Consider the following 9,063-nt stretch of genomic DNA (forward strand, 5'->3'; position numbering starts at 1 on the left):
ACACCCACCAAAATCAGATCTGTGCTCTTGATATTAATCACCATGATTTCAGTACTTCAACTTCCATTCTTTACCTATTCGCCAGCAACAACTTTTCCTAGCCCCCAGATTTCCATTTTTTGTTGCCAGGACTTTATTTTGTATTATGTCTTTTGTAGGTTGAACAACTCCTTCTGTGTGTGTCTTGGTCAGTACAATTATTTTTACTGTTTATCTCAGTATAACTGGTCCTTCTAACATACAGGTTAAAAATAAACAACTCATCATAACTAAATTAAAAAAGACATGAACATGCAGGTTTGCTTAGTAAGACTTCCACTGGTAGAAAAAGGGTCTGTTGTCCCGGTTCATAAGGGCCTTTAGTCCCGGTTTTGGAACCGGGACTAAACTGTCGGTACTAATGCCTAACCCTTTAGTCTCGGTTCAATCCAGAACCAGGACCAAAGGGCGCGGCCACGTGGAGCTCCACCTTTAGTCCCGGTTGGTAACACCAACCGGGACTAAAGGAAATTTTATGATTTTTTTTTTGAAAATTTTCTTTTGAATTTTTTTTTTGAAATTTCTTTTGATTTTCAAATTTCTGAATTATTTTAACATCTAGTCTGTAATCACCACCCCTCATCACTTCTCAATTTATCCTCTAATCACCCCTCATCATTCCAAATCATCTAACTTCCCGAACGGTCACCCATCCTCCCACTCCCCCAGCCTGAGCACGCTTAACTTCCAGGTTCTATTCTCCCTCGCTCCAAGTCTGCACTTGTTGTTTTCCTCACAATACTAAGATGTCAATCCTATTAACCTTCAGGAATTTTGCTTGAGCATGAAGTGAAACATTTCATAGTTTTATTTTGAAACTATTATTTTAAAAAACAATAATTATTTAGTAACACTAATATTTCTTGAATAATTAGTTTGACCATTGTTTGACCATAGTTTGACCACAGTTTGACCATTGTTTGACCATAGTTTGACCACACTTAAGCGGGGTATGCAGAGAAGGCGAATTGTCAATTGAAGCGGGGGTTGGCGTATTATCTAACCGCTGATATAATCAACCGCAATTATTTGTACCTAGTCGCTCCAAATTCCCGGGGTTGCACAGGACTCCTGTTGGCTATTTGGTTGGTTTCCTTTTTCAGGACAAAAACAAGGAACGAGTTTTGGGATTATGCACCGGTACCGGTACGAACGGAGTAGGACAGTTGGCAAGCAATACATTGAGCTCTTCTTATTGATAAAACTAGTAATAATCAAACTAGAAAGGAAAAGAAAAAAGACAAAGAAAAATATTTGCACGAATCTTCGCGTAGCATCAATGGCATAGGACCTAGATGTGCATTACTTAGAGCACATCTAGATGTGCTTTAGCAATACTGTCAATCAAAACCCCTAATCATCATTGCAAACAACGTATAGAACATGGCTAATGCGACAGCCACAACTACAGATGCTAGTTCCTTCTTGTCTCTTGCTTTCATCTGTTGCCTGTGATTAATTCTTTCTTGCTTCATCGTACAGATTGTACATTCCAAATCAACCAGTTTCTTCTTCAGCTTTACGTTATCTTCTGCGAGCTTGGTGATAACACTCTGAGCCCTGCCATGCCATTCTTCATCCAGCTAGTTAACAAAGGCATAAGCCTCATATCCCTTCCAATTTTAACTAGTATTCTGGATGAGCGGTGGCATTAACTGAAGTAAAATGATGAACTTAATTAGCGCTAACCTCTAAGGGGCAACTGAGAAACCGGCTGCCAATGTCGAATCCCTCCGTGCATACACGTCGAGCGGGAGTGTGCCCATGCACACAACTCAGCTTTTGGTACTTCTCGATGGCGCAAAACTCGGAGTCGAACTCGTGTTGCGGGAGTCTGGAGTCAAGCTCCGGATCCGGTGGCATATCACTTTCCTTGGGGGGGGGGGTCATTCAGGACTCATTCAGCAAGGAGCTATACTTTGGACATGCTAAAAAAGATTGGGATAGATTGGGACCTAACAGGACGATTCGAATCCGTAGTACACCTGCCTTTTGATGACCTTAGGCAAGTGCTCGGCGGCGACCGCCGTCGTGGCAGCGATACGAGCAGGAGCAGCCGCACCGAAACCATCAGCACCACTCATCCGCATTCCCCCAATGTCAGCGCCACGCGAGGGAATTTGGAGGCTATGTAGGGATTTGGGGGAAATGGGGAAACTGTGGAGATAAGCTAACAATCGGGAACTACTAATGGCACAATATATATGTTGTATATGGCACACTATTTGTACATGTCGTTTGTGTTAGGTATTACATCGTCACACACGATTTCCGCACCAAACCGTGTGAGAAGACAACGTAGGTTAGACACGATTGCCGTTACATAACCGTATGTGATGTACTACCCTGTCCATATAATTGAGTTACAGTGAGATACCGTGTAAACAGCCGCTCCACGGATATCCGTAAAAAACAGCCACTCTGCATATATAGATGGCGGCGGCAGCCTAGGCAACGACTACCGGAGAAGAGGTCAATCCTCGGTCGGTGGGCGGTGGCGGCGTCATAGGAGGTCAATCCTCGGTCTGCGGCGGGAGATAGGAGGAGCTCAACCATCGAGATCGGCGGCGGCGTGATTCAAGCACATCCATCGTGGTCGATGGCGGGATAGTGGAGGTCGAACTTCAGGCGGCAGCCGCACTAAGCTTTGCTCCTCGACCCTACTGTCTCGGCGTGTGGCCGCATCACACTTGTCTGTCTGCTGGGTGGAGGTCACCGCGCGGCTAATTAATTAAGGTATTCCTTTCGTGAGTGGCTAAATTAAGGTATTCAATTCCTAAGTGTAGTGTTGTAACTAGTACTCTATGTGTAAATTGACCGGCCATTAATTTTTGTCATTGCACGTCTGGATAACAGCATGGAGCGCCCTCAGCAATTATTAAAATAAAACATTGTGATTTTTTCATGCATCTTTGGGCAGCAGTTAATCCGTGTATTAACGGTGTTGTTTCGTTTTTAATTACCATTCGTGTGCTGCAGATGGAATGATCTCAATGGATGAAGAATTGGAAAGCCGCATATTTTATTAGTGGTGTGACAGAGTTCATGAATTTGGCTGAAAGTATGAAGAGGAGAATTGGTGATGCGGATTACATCCTGTGTCCATATACTGATTGTGCCAATACAGAGTCACGTGAAGTTGCAGATGTCCAGATGCAGTTAGTCTCTAGGAGATTCATGGGTGGATATACATGTTGGACCAAACACGGTAAAGAGGAGCTCATGGATGAAGACACCCAGGGCAGCGAGATGCCAAACCCCGATTAGTGTCACATGGATGTTGAATCTAACATAGGGGCACAGGCGTCAAGCTACCAATGTAACACCGGAAAGCTGAAACGCCCACTGGAAAACCAAGACGTCGACACAGATGACGACGATCTTGATATGCCAGATTTTTCTGCTATGATTGCAGATTTCGAGGGCCTAGAAAAGGATATGACTGGGTACAAGGATCTGCCAACCATTGATGCGGACTCCAAGAAAGAATTGTATGCAGGATGCAAAAAGAAATATTCCAGGTTGAGTGCCACCCTAGCGCTTCTATGATTTAAAGCAGTAAACGGTCTATCAAACAAGGTCTTCACAAAGATGTTAGGTCTTTTGAAAGAAATTCTTCCAGAAGATAATGTGCTCCCCAGAAGCACGAATGAAGCGAAGAAAATTGTTTGTCCATTGAAACTTGAAGTACAGAAGATACACGCTTGTGTGAATGATTGTATATTGTACCATGGTGAGTACAAAGATTTTCGTGCATGGCCCACATGCAAGCATGCACGATACAAGCGCATGAGAGCAAAGGACAAGTACAAATTGGACGACGAGATCAAGACATGAATCCCATTAATGGTTATTTGATACTTGCCTTTAATTCCAAGGTTGAGGTGTTTGTTTGCAAACCCTAGAGAGGCAAAGAGGTTGCGGTGGCATCATGATGAGCGAATTGCGGATAGGTTTATGAGGCACCCGAAAGATGGGGCTCAGTGGGAATTAATCGACAAAAAGTTTGAAATTTTTGCCAATGATCCTAGAAGTATAAGACTCGGGGAGTGTACTCGCGGGATGAATCTGTTTGGCGATATGAGCGCCAATCACAGCACATGGTCGGTGCTTCTGTGCATATATAACCTAGCTCCTTGGTTGTGTATGAAGAAAAAACACATGATGATGTCAATGACTATCCAAGGCCCGAAGCAACCTGGAATGACATCGACATTTACTTTCAGCTACTAGTAGAAGAACTGCTGACAATGTGGATAAATGCGCCTGCTGTAAAATGTTATGATGCTTACAGAAAGGAGATTTTCGATCTACATGCGATGCTGGTGCACACCATTCAAGATATGTCGGCATTAGGCAACACATCGGGACAGAAAACATGGGGAGATGTAGGGTGTGTCACATGTATGGATAGGATAGCTAGTTGAAGACTTCCCAACTCGCGCAAAACAATGTATTTGCATCATCATAGGTTCTTACGGAAAAATCACCCATTCCGAAAGATGAAAGCTAAATTTGATGGTACGGTAGATGCATGCGCGGGCCCAAGACCTTATGAAGGGGAGGTGGTCCACAACATGGCTAAAAAAATAATGTTGTGCTTGGCAAGAACCACCCTTTGACGGTGAAACTAACACCCAAGGATCTAGTGTTTAAGAAGAAATCAGTGTTCTGGAAATTACCTTACTGGGAGATTCTATGTGCATGTCACTGCATCGATGTCATGCATGTAGAGAAGAACGTATGTGAAAGCATCCTTGGTACTCTGCTCAAGATTAAAGGTCAAAGAAAGGATGGTGATGGTTCACGGCTCGATATTCTTGCTGATCAATCACAACGCAAGAGTGAAGTAGAAGATGATGAAAAATTCATCAAAGCTCGCCAGAGTTACAATTTCAGTAGAAAAGAACCAACACAGTTCTTCACCTATTTGCTGTCAGTTAAGACACCCTCTTCCTACTGCGCAAACATCAGAAGTCTCGTCGATGTGAGCTTAGGTAAAATGAAGGTGGGACACATGAAGTCGCATGATTGCCACGTAATGTTGACACAAATCCTCCCGGTGGCCATCAGGAATCTGATGGACAAAGATATAAGAAACACACTCATTGACCTTTGTGATTTCTTTAACCAACTATGGCAGAAAGTTGTAGATCCTGAAGAGTTGGATCATATGCAAGATGATATTGCAAGAATATTGTCCAACCTAGAGAAGTTTTTCCCACCGTCATTCTTTGATGTCATGGTCCATATCACTGTGCACCTTGTCGACGAGATAAAGTATTGTGGTCCTGTGTTTCTTCGCAATATGTATCCCTTCGAGCGGTTTATGGGAATACTGAAGCGCTTTTCTCGGAACCGAAACCATCCAGAGTCAAGCATCCTACAAGGTTATGCCGCGGAGGAGGTGGTTTAGTTTTGCACCGAATACATGAAACAAAGACCTATAGGTTTGCCTCTCTCTCGCCACGAGGGAAGGCTGAAAGGTAAGCCGGTCCTTGCTGGCACGCAAATGGCTGCACCCGAAGAATTGGGAGAGAAAGCCCATTTGACGGCAGTGCTTAACATCCCAGTTCTCATCGCTTATGCCGAAGAACACTTGGCGGAGATATGCCAAAGATTCTTACCAATGGTGCCTTCATCAGATGTGGAGATGAAGGAGCACACTAAGAACTACACCGAATGGCTGAAGAATCGTTTGGCACAAGGATTCATCGATGACATTGCTACGTGGTTGGCACAAAACCCATCACCTACGATGCTGACGTAGCAAACATATGACATAAATGGATACACCTTGTACATCGAGGAACGTGATAAGAAGACCTCGTATCAAAACATCTCTGTTCGAATAGACTGTAAATAAAGCTGATAAAAGGGTATACTATGGAACCATCAAAGAGATTTGGGAGCTTGACTATGTGAAAGTTAAGGTGGTATTATTCAGGTGCGCATGGATCCCTCTTGGTCAGATAAGGATTGATGAGTACAGGAAGACCTATATTAACAGGACAACGATGGCATATCACGCGGACCCATTCATTCTTGCCAGCGATGCTACCCAGATTTTCTTTATGGAAGACCCCTTGCATAAGAATGGCCATTTAGCGATGCATGAGAAGAGAAGGGTACTGGGTGTCGATGATGTTGCCGATCAAGACGAGTACGATGAATTTGATGAGTTGCCAGCCAAGGGATCACGCACCCGTGTAATAGAGCAACATACAATCATCAAAAACCCCAAGTTCATGCAAGGTCAACTTAATGATCCTAGTTCCCCCATGTACACGGGAATTAAGCTGTAAGACTAGTCTTTATGCCTACCCTGCAACTTAATTCGTTTAATTTAGAACTGTCACGTGTACTGAATTTGTGAGTTATGCCCGGTTTTCTGTTGATGTAAGAACCGTTAATATGTTGACCTTGATATGCTGTCAGCTCAGGCAATGAATATGAACTGTTTTTGCTGTTATTATTATTATATTATCATAGAGGTAGCACACTCAATTGATCTCACTACAGTATGTGTGAACAAATATATGCAATCTAGTTTGCGAATAGCACACGGTTCGTTGATGAAAGTCGTGTGCCGACCAAACCCCGCCACCCCTCCCATGATCTGAGTCGTGCTTTCTGATTGGCCAGAACCCAAACCCCACGGATCATACGTCTGCACCATTGGATGCTCCCAGATCGAACGACGATCCTCATCCCTTTCAATAGGACATGCAGTTTCGGTTGTAATTTTATTTTTATGCACAAAATGCAGGTTAATCTAAAAAATGTCTTAAATATAGCTAAGATAGCTCAAATGCACCAGAAAATCAAACACGTGGTTGGTGATTGCGTATCGTGAGGAAATTTTTATGAGGCCAAACGATGAAGTCACCGGCCACATGAGTTTCAATTGACACGTTTCCTTTTGGAAAACCATGATCCTTCATGTGAGATGCTCCAGTTTGGAAGGAGCGGTCATCAAAACATGTGCCAAACTTTATCAAAAAATTTCCACGGGTCATGAGAGCACGCCACAAGCACACATCGATTTTGATGATGTCTGAAGTCCATCTGAATTTCCTGTAATTAAAATACCAACTAGACCTACGCCAGTGGCCGCACCTCGCGGCTGAAATATTTGAAACTTCTCCCTGCTTCTTGAACAATCAGATGAAAACTCACAAAGCGACGCACATATGATCTGTACACCTTTGCTAGGCTAATAGTAAGGGGTATCATAGGTAGTATCATGCATGCCAACTAGGCAATTTTGATGAGCTGTCATAGAATTAATTAAATGAAGAAAGAGAGGATTAAGTATCATATCATGAAACTGTATCATAATAAATACTATGCTACCATGTGTCATGCATGATAATATAAATAAAGCACTACATATGATATTAGCTACTCTATGATACTATACATTAGAGCAAGTACACAATAGAGTGACATAATTAAGACTAGCCACAATGGGTAGTAACATAGAATGTTACTAGTCTATGTTACTATCTCTATAGTGGGGAGTAACATATGTGTAGTAGCATGCAACACTTCATTTATTAGGCTGTAGACTCCTCTTGCCTTGAGATGTGTGATGTTACTCATACTACTAGTAAGACTAGCCACAATGGGTAGTAATATAGACTAGTAACATGCCCATGTTACTACCTCTATAGTGGGGAGTAACATATGTGTGTGGTAACATGCAACACTTTTTTATTAGGCTATAGCCACATCTTGCCTTGATATATATGTGTGATGTTACTCATACTAGTAGTAACTATCTATGTTACAGTAACATAGATAGTTACTAGTAGTATGAGTAACATCACACACATATCAAGGCAAAATGAGTCTGTAGCCTAATAAATGAAGTGTTGCATGTTACCACACATATGTTACTCCCCACTATAGAGGTAGTAACATAGACTAGTAACATGTGTATGTTACTAGTCTATGTTACTACCCATTGTGGCTAGTCTAACTAGCTATGTTACCACTTTCCTCTCTTTCTTCTTTTATTGCTTGTCACATCATCTATTTTATCTAGATACGTGTGATGTTATCTGGGGCGGAGCCAGGGGGACGAGCAGGGGCCTGCCCCCCTAATGATCGACAATTTTAGTAGCAGCGATGAGTAATTACCAACGAGATTAGATCAATATATGTACTCGGCCCCCCTATACTCGAATCCTGGCTCCGCCACTGGATGTTACTACCTATATTACTCCCACTATGGGTAGTCTATGCAGGCTATAAGGAATAGAATAATATATATGTGCTTATTAATTAGAGGAAAGAGAAGAGAAGCAGACTCTTGGTTAGTAGAGCCAGCTGCAACACGAGACCCAAGACACTTTGTGAGGATGTAAGGTGGACCAACTATTGATAAACTAGTATGTATATAAAACTTATTATTGTACATGCCCGCTAAGAGGTTGGCTGTATATGACATGGCAACTTCTTATAGCCGACCCTTGGCTGTATTATTAACCATGCTCTTAGTGAGGTAGCTAGTATATCATAGATGACTAGCTAGTATCAGATAACTAGCCACAGTGGGAGTAACGTCAGCCGTAACATCGACTCCAACTCAGCAAACTTGCTTATGTGGCAATAAGTTAATAAGGAGAGAGATAGTTTCAATAACTTAGCTAGTTACTGTAACATCACATGTTCCAATGCAATATGAGTCTATAACCTAATAAATGAAGCTTTGCATCACACTACACTTATGTTACTACCCACTATGAAGGAAGTAACATATATAGTCTAGGGATATGTGTATGTTACTAGTGTACTCTCCATTGTGGCTTGTCTCATACTCCGTCCTTTCCGGTTTAACTATGTGCCACATCATCCAAAAAGTCTAGTTGGCATGCATCGTACCGCTTGTTATTCCCATATTACGACCAACCTTATTAGGGTGGCCATAGTGGGGGTATCATAGCCGGTATCATGCACTCGGCAATGTAAAATATGATGATGTGGCAAAGAAGTAGTAACATATGTAGATACCGTAAT

At 42.4% G+C, this 9,063-nt stretch overlaps 1 pseudogene; it reads right to left on the reverse strand.

The window, feature by feature from the left end:
• LOC123083992 (alcohol-forming fatty acyl-CoA reductase-like) overlaps positions 1-9,063 on the reverse strand; it is a 49,157-nt pseudogene that overhangs the window by 10,083 nt on the left and 30,011 nt on the right.

The sequence above is a fragment of the Triticum aestivum genome, chromosome 4A (assembly GCF_018294505.1).
Source record: "Triticum aestivum cultivar Chinese Spring chromosome 4A, IWGSC CS RefSeq v2.1, whole genome shotgun sequence".
In the NCBI taxonomy this organism is placed as follows: Eukaryota; Viridiplantae; Streptophyta; class Magnoliopsida; order Poales; family Poaceae; genus Triticum; species Triticum aestivum.